The sequence below is a fragment of the Setaria italica genome, chromosome IX, assembly GCF_000263155.2.
Source record: "Setaria italica strain Yugu1 chromosome IX, Setaria_italica_v2.0, whole genome shotgun sequence".
Classification (NCBI taxonomy): domain Eukaryota; kingdom Viridiplantae; phylum Streptophyta; class Magnoliopsida; order Poales; family Poaceae; genus Setaria; species Setaria italica.
Window position 1 is genome coordinate 6,358,934 of NC_028458.1, and position 14,572 is coordinate 6,373,505.

General features: G+C 53.4%; 1 pseudogene; it reads left to right on the top strand.

Annotated features, from left to right (window-relative positions):
• Positions 1-11,742: 11,742 nt before the first annotated feature.
• Positions 11,743-14,343, top strand: LOC101760011 (annotated as a pseudogene).
• The last annotated feature ends 229 nt before the right edge of the window (positions 14,344-14,572 follow it).

Sequence of the window (14,572 nt, forward strand, 5' to 3'; positions counted from 1 at the left end):
CTAACATTCAAAATGACCATCATTGACAGTTATTGGACTGTCTACAATCAACTCCAATGATATGATCAATGGCCGACAAAGATGACTTCTGAACTGTATAGTATGTGAAAACTTTATTACATAAGGTTTGGAACTAAACTGCATGTAAAAGTGATCAATTATCACAAGTGGTTCTAAATTTAGAACCATCTTTGACTATCATCACATATCACATCAGATTCTATGATAATTGATACCAGTGGAAACCAAAAAGGTAGTGATGATTCCAATCGATGAATGCAGCCAAGGAACAATCACGTGAGAGATGTTTCTCTAACTAACCATCTGTGTTTGGGTATTATCACAGACAATTTCGGTTGAATCTAGCTATCTGTTTATTTTAATAAAAAATAAACGAACGTCGGTGTTTTTTTACCAGAACAAATACATGCGCAGTTAGACCAAACGCTACTGTAAATGGGTGATACCATTTCTGATCTTAGAGGTGGAATAGCGATATATAATTAATTTTAGCTGATATATAATTAATTTTAGCTGTTACATCTGTCCTTAAATTGTTAGAAGTCCAATCATTGTTTCCTGTATATATGACGGCAGAGGATATGCAAATAAGCTAGGATTGTAAGACTGTCTTCTCCAAAAGTTAAGGGAAACTCCCTCCCCGCCCCCGCATCGCCCCCGCTCGGGCGATACGGGCGGCGACCGCCCACCCCCACCGCCACCACCTCCTTCCTCTCCCTCCCTCCCCTTACCGCCACCAGAAGGGTCTGCCGGAGCTCGAAAGCCTGTACCGGCCCCTAGGATAGCAGCGGCAGGGTCTTTTTGCCTAGTTTTAGCCGCGGGCGCCTGTACCGGGCGGGGGAACGGGCAGCCATGGCGGATCCGCTGGGCATGGCGACAACGGCGGCTCGGGGAGGCGGATCCGACGCCCTAGAGACCGAATCCGGTGACAACAGGTTCGCACGGAAGACGGGATAGTGAGTCAGCGGCGGTCTCAGGTGAGCGGCGCGGCTCGTGGTGTTTGGACCCGAGCATGGAGGTAAGGAGGCGGTGACTGACGAGCAGCATGCGGCGCGCGGGAAGGAGGAGGTGGTGACCACGACGGATCCAGGAGGCCGCGGAGGCAGGGGCCACGTGCGGTTGCGGCAGGAGGAGGGCCGCCGACGCTGCGGTGTCTCCGTGCAAGAGCTGCGGCGGCCGATGGATGCGGAGGTGAGGAGGCAGAGGCCCGACCCAGCAGCGCGCCGCGCAGGGAAGGAGGATGCGGCAACAACGGCGGATCTGGGAGGCTGCGGAGGCGGTGACCACGGGCAGTAGCGGCAAGAGGAGGGCCGACAGCGCGGTAGTGGAGGTGAGGAGAGAGGTGGCCGCGTGCATGAAGGGGAACGACCACTGACAGAGGACGGCAGGCAAGGATCGTGCCTACAGTGGTTGAACTGCTGAGCCGAGGGGTGCGACGGTGGTGAGGTGAGGCCAGACGATGGCGTGACGGTGACCGCGTGCAAGGAGAGGAGGTCGAGTGGTGGTGCATCTGGGCGACGAGTGCAACTGAGGTGGAGGTTCGGTGGCGTGGTGCGTAGAGGCGCGGTGGCGACGCCACCCCAGATGGGCTGCCGTGACCATGGTCCCGGAGTGCCTAGTCGTGAGCGTGCAGCGGGAGGTTAAGATGCTCCGGGCGAAAGCCCTCGCCGGTGTTCTTGCTGGTGGAGATGACAGCGGCGCCCAAGGGCGTCGTTTAATTTTCCTCGTTGGGGGCGTCATGTCTGAGCTACAACCCTGCTGCACAGGGTCCTCTGGGTGAAAACCTTGTCCAGATCCTGGACGAGTGACCGTGGCGCCATTAGCGTCGTACCCTTCTTAGAGGCGTCGTCTTTAGAGACCCATTTCGGTTTGTGGTATTGCTGGTCGTCATGGGCGGCCGTAGCTGGTGGCGGCAATTCTGTCGTGGGGCAAGCTGGAGGGGTGTTGCCGAGGTCACATGGAGGCGATCGTAGTTATGGTGGCGGTTAGGTTTGTCACATGGTTTGTTGGCTTTGGCTGCTTGCAGCGGACCATGACGGCTGGAGTTGCTTGGCAACGGTTAGTGCGGCGTGGGACTGCGTCGGAGGACGACGCTTGTGGCAACGGTATCGTGGGATGACTAGGCTTGCAGCGGACCGCGGCGTGTTGCTTAGCTTGGCTGGAGTATCCGGTGTGGTACACCATCGGAAAACGGCGCAAGCAACTTCTCTAGCTTGCTGACACGACGGCGGAGGCTATTTGCGGGGGTGAAGCAACGAGGCGACGTCGACCTGCGTCGAAGGCTTGGCTGATCGATGGAGATCTTGTGAGGTGGGACAATATTGCTCACCACTCTGACAACGACAAAAGAAACGGATATGTGATGTGGAGTACTGTGGCGGGCGTGGCGAGGCTCCCACGCGCGGTGTCTCTTCGAGATGACGAGAGCGAGGTGGAGTCCAACGGTGGATATGGTGAGGCCCCCACGCATTGTGTTATCATGGTGGTGACTGCGAGTCAGCCTGCAAGAGGTCCGGATTCGGTGGTATCACTGTATCAGGTGGAGTGTGGTGTTACAGTGGCACTACAACGGAGGGTCTCACATGGCGGTGGCCTTCTCGGTGCGATGCAGTCTGTTTCTATCGGCTTCCTATCGCTGCAGGGCCATGCTTGGAGGTTTCGGTGACTACATGAACAAGAATGTTGGTGGGTGCTGCAGAAAGGCTTCTGCTCTGCTGCCGTCTGTCGGGCGGAGTTCAATCCGCTTGTCTGCTGCCGTGGTGAGTGGAGTGGTGAGGCCGCATTGACGTCCCAATCCAACCGGTCGGGTGTGGCGATTTGAGTTGAGTGGTTACCCGCGTTGATGTTCCATTCCAACCGGTAGTCTTGTGTTTTCTTGTTTATAGCCTCCCAGAGCTTTAGTCTATATTTTTCTACCATATCAATGAAACACGCATTATCTGTGCGGTTCGTTTAAAAAAAAAAGTTAAGGGGTGGCTGGACTCTTGATAGGGCACACAATCATATCTTGAAAGTTACTACCGAAAAGCAACAGTGTTGTAGCTCGATTGAAACAGTAGCCCGAAAGAAATCGCGCCCTTCCGGCATGGGCAAACATTCCATAGTACAGCTGACACATACACTACTGACACACACGCACACACATAGGGCACTTCCGCTGATGTAGTGATGTTTACCATGTCCCTTGACTTGTGTTCGAGGATGCTGTCACATCGGTGCAGGACCTAAGAAATCCACAACGTGTGACTCATCTGGAGTGCAGGAAAAATATCATCAACAAATTGAAGGCCTTTAAGATGAGGACGACTAGCTAGGGCAGCGTGAATAAAAATCTCCCTAGCTACCTTCTGAATTCTAAAATGCAATGCAGGATGAGCATTCTGTCACAAAAATTTGTTCCTTTTTTTTCTGGATGGAAATGATCATATTTTTGTTGCGTGTGGCGTAGTTTTCAGTTTTTTCCCTCCGCAATAAGTTGAAAGGACCGGGCATGACAAAGAGGGGAGAAAACTAAAGCCCGGACCACACCAACAGCATCCAAAGACCTCGCCCACCCTCCTTTTGGCATCTGGCTGGCCCCCAGCAATCACGTGAGGCGACGGCTCCCCCACGTGCACGTATGGCCATGTCAGCTCCCCCTTCCTGCTCTTCCAAGCAAGCCGCTGGCATGGATGTATCGTCGAGTAGTGCCTGACAGATACCCCAAAGGCCCAAACCGAGAGCCTGGCGTACGTTGGTCAGCCAGGCGAGCGAGACTCACCTCACCTGGCGGCTGGCGTCGTCCCCAAACTGTTGCTTTCCGGCCAGCCAGCCTCGCATAAACGGGTAATTTGCAGGCGCCGCAGCGCAACCTCGTGTACCCTAGCCGCCGCCCTAGCTGGAGATCGAAGTTCTTGGTGCATCGTCAAGTGGCGCAGATAGATGTCATCAGCTGATGAGCGCGAGGTCGCAGTCTTTCTCGAGGCGGTATGGTATGGTACTCCTAGTCCTAGCTGCTGGCAATTGTTTTTTCCAGATGGCCCAGTCATGTCACGCGCGCGTGATGACGTGTAACGCAGGACAAGGCGGCACTTTCGCGGTTTCGCCGCCGGCGTTCGTCCTCTCCCTGCCGAGTAAAAATTCTGCCGGGTGACGAATATCGATAGCGGAAAGGGGCGGCAGGTTGTCAGCACCGGGTCAAGGGAGGCACGAAAACAACAATTGGCTGCCCCTTGACGTGACCTAATACTCCCAACACCGGGGGTTAACATATTCTAAGCCCGGAACAACCGCTTCCAATTGCAGCGTTCAACAATGATACACGTACCCTCATCACTTTCTTTCTTTCTTTCCTTTTTTTTTAAAAAAAGGAGTAGTAACACACTGGTCTTTCCACTCCAGTTATTGTTCAGTGCAGTTGCTGAGCATGGATGCACACAAGAAATGGATCCAAAATCTGGCAGACGTTGGCCTTCTAGAGAGACCATCTACAAGCTACTAGGCATGAACTGATCATCACATCTACTATATACTATCTATAGAGTATAGACTATGTGCACCTTTCCAAGGGTTTGATGGCCTTCTCGATCTGTGTCAGCGCGTCCTAATCAGCGTATCTAATCGCACGCCACCAGTGGATCGAAGGCGCCTTTTCCCCCTCCACTAGCAGCTAGCTCCACGCAGCAGCATGACAGCATGGGGAGGTTAGCCTTTTGCTGCATGCATGTCTGGACTGTGCAGCAGCAAAGACAGAGAGAGAAACGGAGAAGAAAACGATCCAAGTCAAGCTGCGAGGCCGGCGCGAGTAAAAGCTCTGATGCATCAGCTCGATCGATCAACAAGCAGCAGCAGCTGCTAGTGTGCCTTGTAGTCAAACACTGTACCATAGCCCTTTAGCGTAAAGTTCCTCTTTCCCTCTCCATCACTTTCTCCCTCCCTGCACACACCCACACACATGACACACATATATTATATATAATAAGTACTATACTACGAATCGACGGCGTGGTGATGGTGCGCGCGCCCAGCCCAATCATGCGCTGGTGCGTGAGTTTCTCCTCTGATTGGCGCCAGGGATCCATCGGGTCGATGGGGATCGAAGCTTCTTTGCCAAGAAAAGGGCAGGGTCCCTGCGTATGTTGGGGCACCTCGCACCTGCCACCGCCCAATCAAACGGCAGCTGCGCCGCCGGTAGGCCGCCGGCCCCAACCCCGTTGTGCGGTTGTGCCATTGGAGGACAGGCACACATGACACTGTTGGGGGCTCGGCTCTTTGGGAGCTGCTCGTCCCATGCAGCAGCCGTTCACGCGTGCCGGCGATGGCGACCGCGGCGCGTCCGGATATGCCTCGCCGCGCTTGTGTGAAGGGTGTGCGCCCCTGGGGATTTGCGGGCACATGGGCGCGGACGGCGACGGGGGTGGTGGTGGGGTGGCCCGGGTGGGGAGTTAAATTGATGATGGCTGCAGTTGCAGTGTGCCAGGTAAGATGAATAGATAGATATTCAGGCCAGGGGGGCGCATGGCATGAGCAGCAGCTACACATCTTGGCCACAGAATTTTTCACCAGGCCACATCGCTGTTCCAATTTGTTTCTTCCATCCCATGGATTGGTTTGCGATGCAAGCTAGCTACTGATATCTCCAATAATCCAAGGTTGCCCAAAGCTAGCCATGCAGATTTATCGGTGTAATCGACGACAAGTGACTGCTCCTCCTTACGTTCTCTCATGAGAAATTCAGATTTCTTCGGTCGATTTACTACTATTTCTGATGCCGACGCCGGCTCGTGATTTACAGTACTCAACGAACGACGACATCTGAAGACACAAAGGTAGGAGTAGTAATCAGCAAATAGCTAGCAGAAGATAGCTGTCCGGTCCTGAATGTGTGGTAGCTCACAGGCACAATCATGAATCCATAATGACAGAGCGAGGGGGAGGGATCATCATCATATCATCAGGGCTAAGCTGTGGGGAAGGAGAATATAATACTCCCCCATCAAAAAGGATAACAACCTACCATGCATGCCGGGAACACTATAGCGTGTAAAGCAGAGCTCCGAGTGGTCGATTTCACGGAGGGGATTGGTAGGGCAGGGGCGTAGTAGGGGAGGGGAGGGGCGACATGGCACACCACCGCAAAGAGAGTGTGTGTGGGCGCGGCTGGAGCAGTGTGCGCTGATCGATACGAACAATTTGTTGCCACATCTGAGCAGCCAGGGGCGCGTGCGAGAGAGACCCCATCTCGCTCGCGCCCTGACCCCAATCACTGTGGTGATTATTTCCAACTGGCGGCCATGGCACCTGCATGCCCAACATCTTTCTCCAGTTAGTCACTTTCTCCCCGCGCCTCAGAGTCAGTGGTGGTGGCTGGTGGCTCGCTCGTCTCATCGGTGGCTAGCCCTTTTAAGGCACTAGGGCTGGCCTGCATGCCCCTCCTGGGACGCCTCCTCCTGCTGCATGCATGCTGCATGGCCCCCAATCCCAACCCTATCAGGTCAGGGCATCCGTGATCCACAGCATCTATCCCCAGCGCCATGCACGCATTTCCTCTTGTATCTTTCTTTGTTCTTTTTTTAACTATTTCCTCTCTCTGCAACTGTTCATGACGATGGTAGCATCTGCTAACTCAGGAGGAACCAAGTAATTAAACCCCCCCTCTCTCTTTGTCATCTGCCATCATCACCTGGCTGTCCCTCTCTCCTCTCTCCTGTGCCACAGGGAAAACGGAGAATACTAAAGATAAGAAAGTGACGTGTGTAGAGAGAGAAGGAGAGGGGAAGATGGGGGTTGAGAGATGCCCACAACGATCGACACACACGCGCACGAACAGAGAGGGAGAGGAAGAAAGGCAGGTGAGGCCGGGCAGGGGCACATAGAGGCGAGCCCCAAGGGAAGGAAGGAAGGGAGAGGGAATCGCCGGTGCAACAACTTGCCGCCGTGGTAGGCCACCCCGGCAGGCCCATAACGACACTGGTCATAATAAATTATTAAAGCCGACAGCATTTCGCTGCCGTTGGCATCCGCCGCTACCCGCCGACGTGGGCCGCTCTGCCGCCATGCATACGCGCCACACAGAGTCCTCAGTTCATCCTCCCCCGTCGAACCGCGCCGCGCCACCACTAATCGCACGAGCATGTGTTGTATGCGTGCCAATCCACCTATGTTCACGCGCGTTGATTGCTCGAGAGATAACACGCAGGATAGCCGCGTATCTCTTAATTCGATCGGAATGATGAAGAACCGCCGCGGGTCGACCGGCCTCGTGCGTGCGATTTATGATTAAATTTCTGGAACCGATGGAAGAGGAGGGGCTACGGGCCTACGGCGTGCGTGCCCTGAGCCCCTGACGATCAAGTCAATAATCTGATGGCGCCGATCGTGTACCGCATTAAGTGCGTTCAGTTCCCCATCAAAATCCATCATCTATCTCTTCCTGAATCCTGAGCCGCATGCACGCAGGCCACCAGTGGGCAGTGGTGGTAAGCAGAGAGATGGATGGAGTTCGGTTAAGGAAGTGGGTGGGATGGATGGGGCGGCCGGCCAGAGGGGCTTGTCACAGGAGATCTTCTAGTTGTTGGTGTGATTCTGGTTGGTTCATTTACCGGGGGGACCAGGCACAGGCACAGGCACAGGCAGGGGGGCGTAGCTTGGAGTTGAGGGCATCTGGTCCCAAAGAGATGACGGACAACTGCTTTGAGCTGTGCTTGCAGCTAACCCAAATACTCCACCACTCCCGCGCCGGCCCATGGGGGACCGGCCGGGCACCGGAGGGAGGGAGACCCTACTACGGCGTACAGAATACCCACCACAGCCGCACAGGCCCGCACACCACACTCACACACAGACGCACAGGGGAGTCCATGTACGTATACAAGTTAGTACTGGTTTCTTATCACTTTATCAGCATGTATACGCTGGCTTTGTACGTATGTACGTGGCATGTGACAGACCCAGCTGGTGTGGTTTATACGTAGTAGTTTCTTTTGTTTCCCTCAGCGTCTGGGCTCTTAGACAGTGGGCCTGGAATGTAGTCGTAGTAGCATGGGGGCCCAGCTTGCTTGGCGGCAGCTTTTGTGCAGTGCAGCATCCATATCATAGAGATCCCCATGCAGGCCCATCCTCCATCAGCTGCCCAAGCTAAGCTACTCTTCTGGTACACCCCAGCACAACTAGGTAGCACTCGCACTAGCAGCCTAGCACAGGTCACTAATCATTAGTCAGTGGCGTAGTATTACTACCAGCAGCTAATCATGAGGACCCTTTACGTTGCTGGACGAAGAAAATAGGAGTAGCACGTGTACGTACAATCTGAGATCAGTCCATGGGGGAGAACGGCCACCACCACCGGAGACGAACGTGATGATGCAGGACGTGAGGTGGTACCCGGCCGGTACGGGAGAGCGTGATGCAACAAGACATATTTTCACATCGGATTCAAAGGCGCCTGATAATCTTTTTTTTAAAAAAAGCATGTGATCCTCTCATTTTTAGTCAGGAGGTGACGCTGGACATGGGCTAGTGGACTGTAGTGTCCTCGCTAGCTAGACAGGTACGCGCCTACGCTCTTTGCAGTGGCGCAGAGAATCTGCCTGCCTGCATCCCGCTATTCCGCTACGTATGTAGAGTGACAAAAGGGATGCGGCAGGGAACAGCAGCGGACGCATACGTACAGGTACAGTGCGTCAGTAACAGCAGCTGCAGCAGCAGGACTGCAGGAGAGAAGGGGGCTACTGGGTTCTCGTGGTCTAGGTATCCGCTGCTGTCCTTCAGTTCCGCATCACATGCGCTCCACGACGACGCTCTGAATGGCCTGACGAAATGCATGCTGGCGATGAATCATGAACCGATGATGATCCAGCCCGCCACCAAGATGCTCCTAGGCGGCTAGGAAGGCCAGTGCCGCGCCGCGCGCGCGCCCACGCTACGTGCCCACGGCGTCCGCCGCCTGAATCCATCCGATCCCACCTCGTCATTCCCTGCGCGTTTTTTGAAATAAAGCCGCCGTGCCGCAGCCGCAGGTCCCAGGAGCGCGGGCAGCAGGCGCAGGCCACGGCCCCGCCGCCGAGTGATCCAAGGCGCCTGCCTGCCTCTGCTGCTGGCCACTGGCCTGCTGCTGCCGTTCTGCCTGCCACTGACGGTCTGACGCTGCTGCGGCTCTACCTGTACGCACGTCGTCGTCGTCGTCGATCGATCTCGGCTGGGTGGTCTACGTCTACACCCCATCATCAGCCGGGGGCCGGGCAACGTGCTGCAACTGCACCCTAGCTGGGGCATGCAAAGCGAATGCGCCGTTCCCGAGGGCGCCGGGCACGACAAGCTGTCGACGGGTGGCAGCGCAGCAGCATATCTCTGCGCGCGCCGGCGACGACTGGAGCCTTTGTTCGGATGTGCTGTCCCATTCATGCCGCGCGTCCTGGTGCTGGCCTGCTGCGTGCTGTGTTCGCTTGCTCTGTTACCTCCACGCAGTACTGGGAACTGTGCGGACGTTGATGGCGATTTTTGCTACGGGAAGGGGGAGGAAACGGGGATCGGCGAACGGAGAGGCCCGGTCTCGAACGGTCGCTGTCGTACGCTCCATGACACGCTATTAGCCTAACATTTCTTTGTGATCGAGGGAGTAACCGCGTATGATCTGCGTGAAGCTAGCGCGTGCATTGATCATATATAAGATTGCTTTCGTCGACTGATTAGCTCAGCAGCGTGTTAATTACTCCAGGTAGTAGCACTGCATAATTGTGTGGCAGTCGACTTGTTGGGCGAATGTTAACGTCGTCTGCGATGAGCTAAGATGGTCCAGCATGCATGTTTGGCTTCTCGAGCAATTCTCCTGTCTGAAGGCTTGGAGCGACACTTTTACTGTTTACTATACAAAGGGCCAGCTTCAGCTTGGCATTCTATTCCGGCTACAATGAGCGTCACGAATCAATTAATGTATCGGGGAAAAGGCAATACAAAGTATTTTAAACCCAAAATAATTGCAAGCACATCTTAGAGCATCGTATTCCGAGCAAGTTAGATCATGCAAGTCTCTTCGTGAGCCTAATAATACAGGTTTGGACAATCTTCGATGCGAATTATGCATTTCTTTGTGCAGGTCATTGAATAATAGTGAACGCTTATTAGTTCACTTTTAAAGAGCAATGAATTGATATACCTTGTCCTTTAATTGGTTAAGATTATAGATTTGGGGATCTTGAAGGCTGAGCTAGGAATGTCGAGCTCCAGAAAGGAGGGACTACTAATCTAAAGGCATGCTCTACCTTGTACCTGACCAGCAAAAATGGCGTATAATAACTTTTATCGCTGTGACCCAAACCGCAATGCTCATGAAAATATTGTAGTGTCTTCTGCATTGCGTGGCCCAGTTGAAAAGACGACAAGTACTGTGTTGCAAGCCCAAAACAAAAAGCAGGGTAGCGGCGGCGTCGGGCCGAGATGCGTCGGCCCACGCGTCCGGCGGCGCGTTTGTGCAACCGCGTGGCGGAGTCGCCGCGGGTGGCACAAGAAGCCGGGCGAGATGGGGCTCGGGCGTCTCGGGCCGTTGGACCGATATCTGCTGGCTGCATCACGCTCAGCTCGCAGGCCACACGGAGTTGGAACAGGTAGCGAGCCACGAAATGAGGGGGGCGTCGCGGGGAGGATCTGCACGTCAATGGGCAGATTCGCTCACCTCACGCCTCGAAAGCGGCCTTACCAATTTTAAACCGTCGGCCCGACGACCGCCGCGGCCACCACGCCCACGCGACCGCACCGAGGTTAGGGTCGAAGTGGCTCGGGATAGTTTCGACCCAGATGAATCCTTACTTGGATGAAAAGTTGTGTGGGTTGGGTTGGATCAGGAGGAAATATACCCTCCAAATTCAGGTTAGATAGATTCCACCAAAATGAGCGGACCGTTCCAACCCACATGGATGGCGTCGTTACTTCGTTTTCCCTGGGCACAAGCGCAGGCTCCAGCATGACGCCGGCGTGGAGAGGGAGGGGTGGAGGCCGGGGAGACGGGAGAAGGGAGGGGCGGTGGCCGGGGCGTAGCTCCGCCACCGCCAGCCGAGCGCGAGCTCGAGTCGGCCGCCGCCAGGCGAGGCCAGGGGGCGTCACAAGGAGGCTATCGGGGAGTCTGGCGCAAAGGCCATCAGTGGAGGCCGACGTGTCAGGACGCCCGTCAGGGGAGGACACGGTGGAGGCCAGCATCACGGGGTGAAGCGTTGGAGGATGCGCCGCGTAGAGAAGATAAGGTCGGTCAGGAAAAAAAAGAAAAGGGAAGGGAAAGGAGGATGACACCTGGGACTCATAGATGACATGTGGGACCCGCTGACAAGGGTGGCTTATGTTGTTAAAATGGTATCCATCCTAACTCTCTCGACCCCTCCAAGCAAACAAAAAAAATGGAACGGACGCATCCATCCTCACCAAACATGAGATAGGTTGAAAAGGTAGGATGAACCTAAACCATTCCAACTTGTCAAGACCAAACATACGATTTTCGGGAGCATGACCGATCGATCATCGCGAGCCTGCATCCCCGCTCACACCGACGACACAGGATCGAGAAGACGAGAATGCCTCTCGGCGGCGGCAGGATCCGCACGCCAAAGAACGGATCCGCTCGCCTCACCCTCGAAAGCGGCCTCAACCATTTTAAACCGTTGGCGCGTCGCCCAGCAACTGCCATACTCGCCAGAGTCTTTAAGCGTCTAGACCACGTATCCGCGCACACGCTGGCGCGATCGATCGACAATCGGGATGGCCATGACCACCACGGCGCATCCCCGCTTCGGCCTCGACCTCAGCTTGGCTCCCTCCTCCGCGCGGCGCAACGGCGTGCCCTCCACCGTTCGCTGCTGCCTCCACTCCTCCTCGCCTCCCCCTGCCATGCCAGCGTCCCCCGGCGACCCTGGCTTCGACAAGAAGGCCTTCCGCCGCGACATCGCCCGTGGCGACAACTACAACCGCAGGGGCTTCAGGCACAGGGAGGTGACCCAGGGCCGCATGGACCTCCAGTACACAAGTAAATAGACACGTATTTCAAAAGGAAGCACACGAGTAATTGCAACTCAAATGTGCCTGCAACGACTTCGATCACCAGCAACACATGCGGACATGCCATCGCGCGTTTCATTATATTGATCGGTCGATGCGTGCATCGTGCAGGCGAGCTGATCGGGAAGGTGAAGGAGAGTGGGGGCGTGTACGCCACCGAGGGAGGCCTGGTCACCGTGAGGCTGGCGGACAAGCACGGCTTCTGCTTCGGCGTCAGGGACGCCGTGCAGCTGGCCTACGAGGCCTGCGAGCAATTCCCCGACCGTCGCATCTGGCTCACCAACCAGATCATCCACAACCCAACCGTCAGCAAGGTGCTATCCAACTCGTGCTTGGCTTTTGTCGCTTGGTGTTCTTTTTCATGTGGAAAATAATCTCTGGCACATATGGCTTAAATTAATTAGTATCAAATGGTAACCAAGTGCAGATGCGCAACGAACATTTTTTGGATTTGCAGGATTTGAAAGAGATGGGGATAGAAATCATTCCCGTTGTTTCCTGTGTTAAAGATCTGGATGTTGTTGAAGAGGGAGATGTTGTCATCTTTCCTACGTTTGGAGCTTCTGTGGATGAGATGTTTAAGCTAAACAAGAAGAATGTGCAGGTAGTTGATACCACCTGCCCTTTGGTTTCAAAGGTACCCATGCCTCTTCCTTTGGGAAAAACAAAAATCAAAAACACTTCATCAAAACCTGCTACACTTGGTTTCTTCTTTGGTTAATATCATCATGCCCGAATCAGTGTCATACTGTTATATCTGGCTGAAGGACTGTGTGATTCAATCCTAGGTCGTGAACATGATAGAAAGGCACAAGAAGGGCGATTATACTTCTATCATCCATGGGAAATATGCCCATGAAGAGACTATTGCTACTGCCTCTTTTGCAGACAGGTACATCATCGTGAAGAACATAGCAGAGGTAAATCATATCTGATGTGTTTGTATTAGCTAGCTGTAGTTCCAAAATTTTCTTTCCCTCTCAACAATGCCTTATGTGACAAAGTAGCCTTTTTAAATATTGTAGGTGAGGTATGTGTGCGATTACATCCTTCAAGGCCAACTCGACGGGTCTAGCTCAACTAAGGAAGAACTTCTTGGGGTGAGGAGTAACAGAATCATGGATGGTTTTACCGGCATTTTAGGATCAAATAGCTCTAACTTATGGAACCGCTTGGCAATTACAGAAATTCAAAAATGCTATATCTCCAGGATTCGATCCTGATTCTGACTTGGAGAAAGTGGGCATTGTAAATCAGACAACAATGCTGAAAGGAGAAACTGAAGAAATCGGTAAGTTACTTCCCCAGGATTATTGATCGTCATGTTCCATCGTTACACATATATGTGGATGCCTTGATTTCGATGTTGCACCAAGTTTGCCAATAGTGCTACGCATTTCAGGACTTTTGGTTAAGAAGACTATGATGCGCAAGTATGGTGTTAAGAGCATTGACAAACACTTCATTAGGTTCGACACCATTTGCAATGCCACTCAGGTAACTCTGTAAAGGGATAATCTCGTCGTCTGGTCCTCAGTATGCTCTATAAGCTTGTGTCTGAACTCTGAATGTCTGGCTATGGATAATGATGATCACAAGCTTTATACAACTTGGAAATCAGGAGAGACAGGATGCGATGCATAAGTTCGTGACAGAGAATGTTGACCTTATACTGGTGGTTGGAGGCTAGAACTCCAGTAATACCTCTCATCTGCTAGAAATCGGAGAGCGCAATGGAATCCCGTCTTACTGGATCGACGGAGAGCAAAGGATAGGACCGGGGAACAAGATCAGCCACAAGACAAAGGTATGTACTTGGACACCAGATGCATTTCTATTTTTGCTGATGTGTGTTTTCACTCCATAGCATAGAGTGCATCAAACCACACTAATACAGATACAGGAAGATACAAGGCATGTGTAAGATTAAAATCCAGTATATCGCACCCGCAAAAAAAGTCCAGTAGATCTGTGTGAATTATGACTGAATTGGATTTGCCTGACAGGACGGCATGGTGGTTGAGAGAGAGAACTGGCTGCCCCTAGGACCCATCATGATTGGAGTTACTTCTGGTGCCTCCACTCCGGACAAGGTACCATTTGACAGGATAGCAGATGCAGATCTAGCTTTGATGCACTTTTCTTTTTACTTACACCACCTGTTCCAGTGCTCAGCAGACAGCAGCTGCATCGTACCAGTGTGACGCCAAATTCTTATGTATGCAGGTCGTCGAGGACGCGCTGCGGAAGTTGTTTGAGATCAAGCGTCAGGAACTTGATGGAGCATCACTCGAGCAGCATTAGAGGTAGATTTTGGCCTGGTAGTTGTTCGAAATCGAGGAGGGCACGAACAAGAAGCCGATCAAGCGTGCACATGGAGCAGAATTTTTCTAGCCGCTTAGATCCTGATGGCTGGTGCATCGAGTCGCAGAAATAGTTTTTCGGGTCAGCGTGAGACGCTAAGACTTTAGTTCGTACTATTAGCGTATGTGCATACACATCTTGTATTGGGTTTGACAGTCACTGCTGGAAA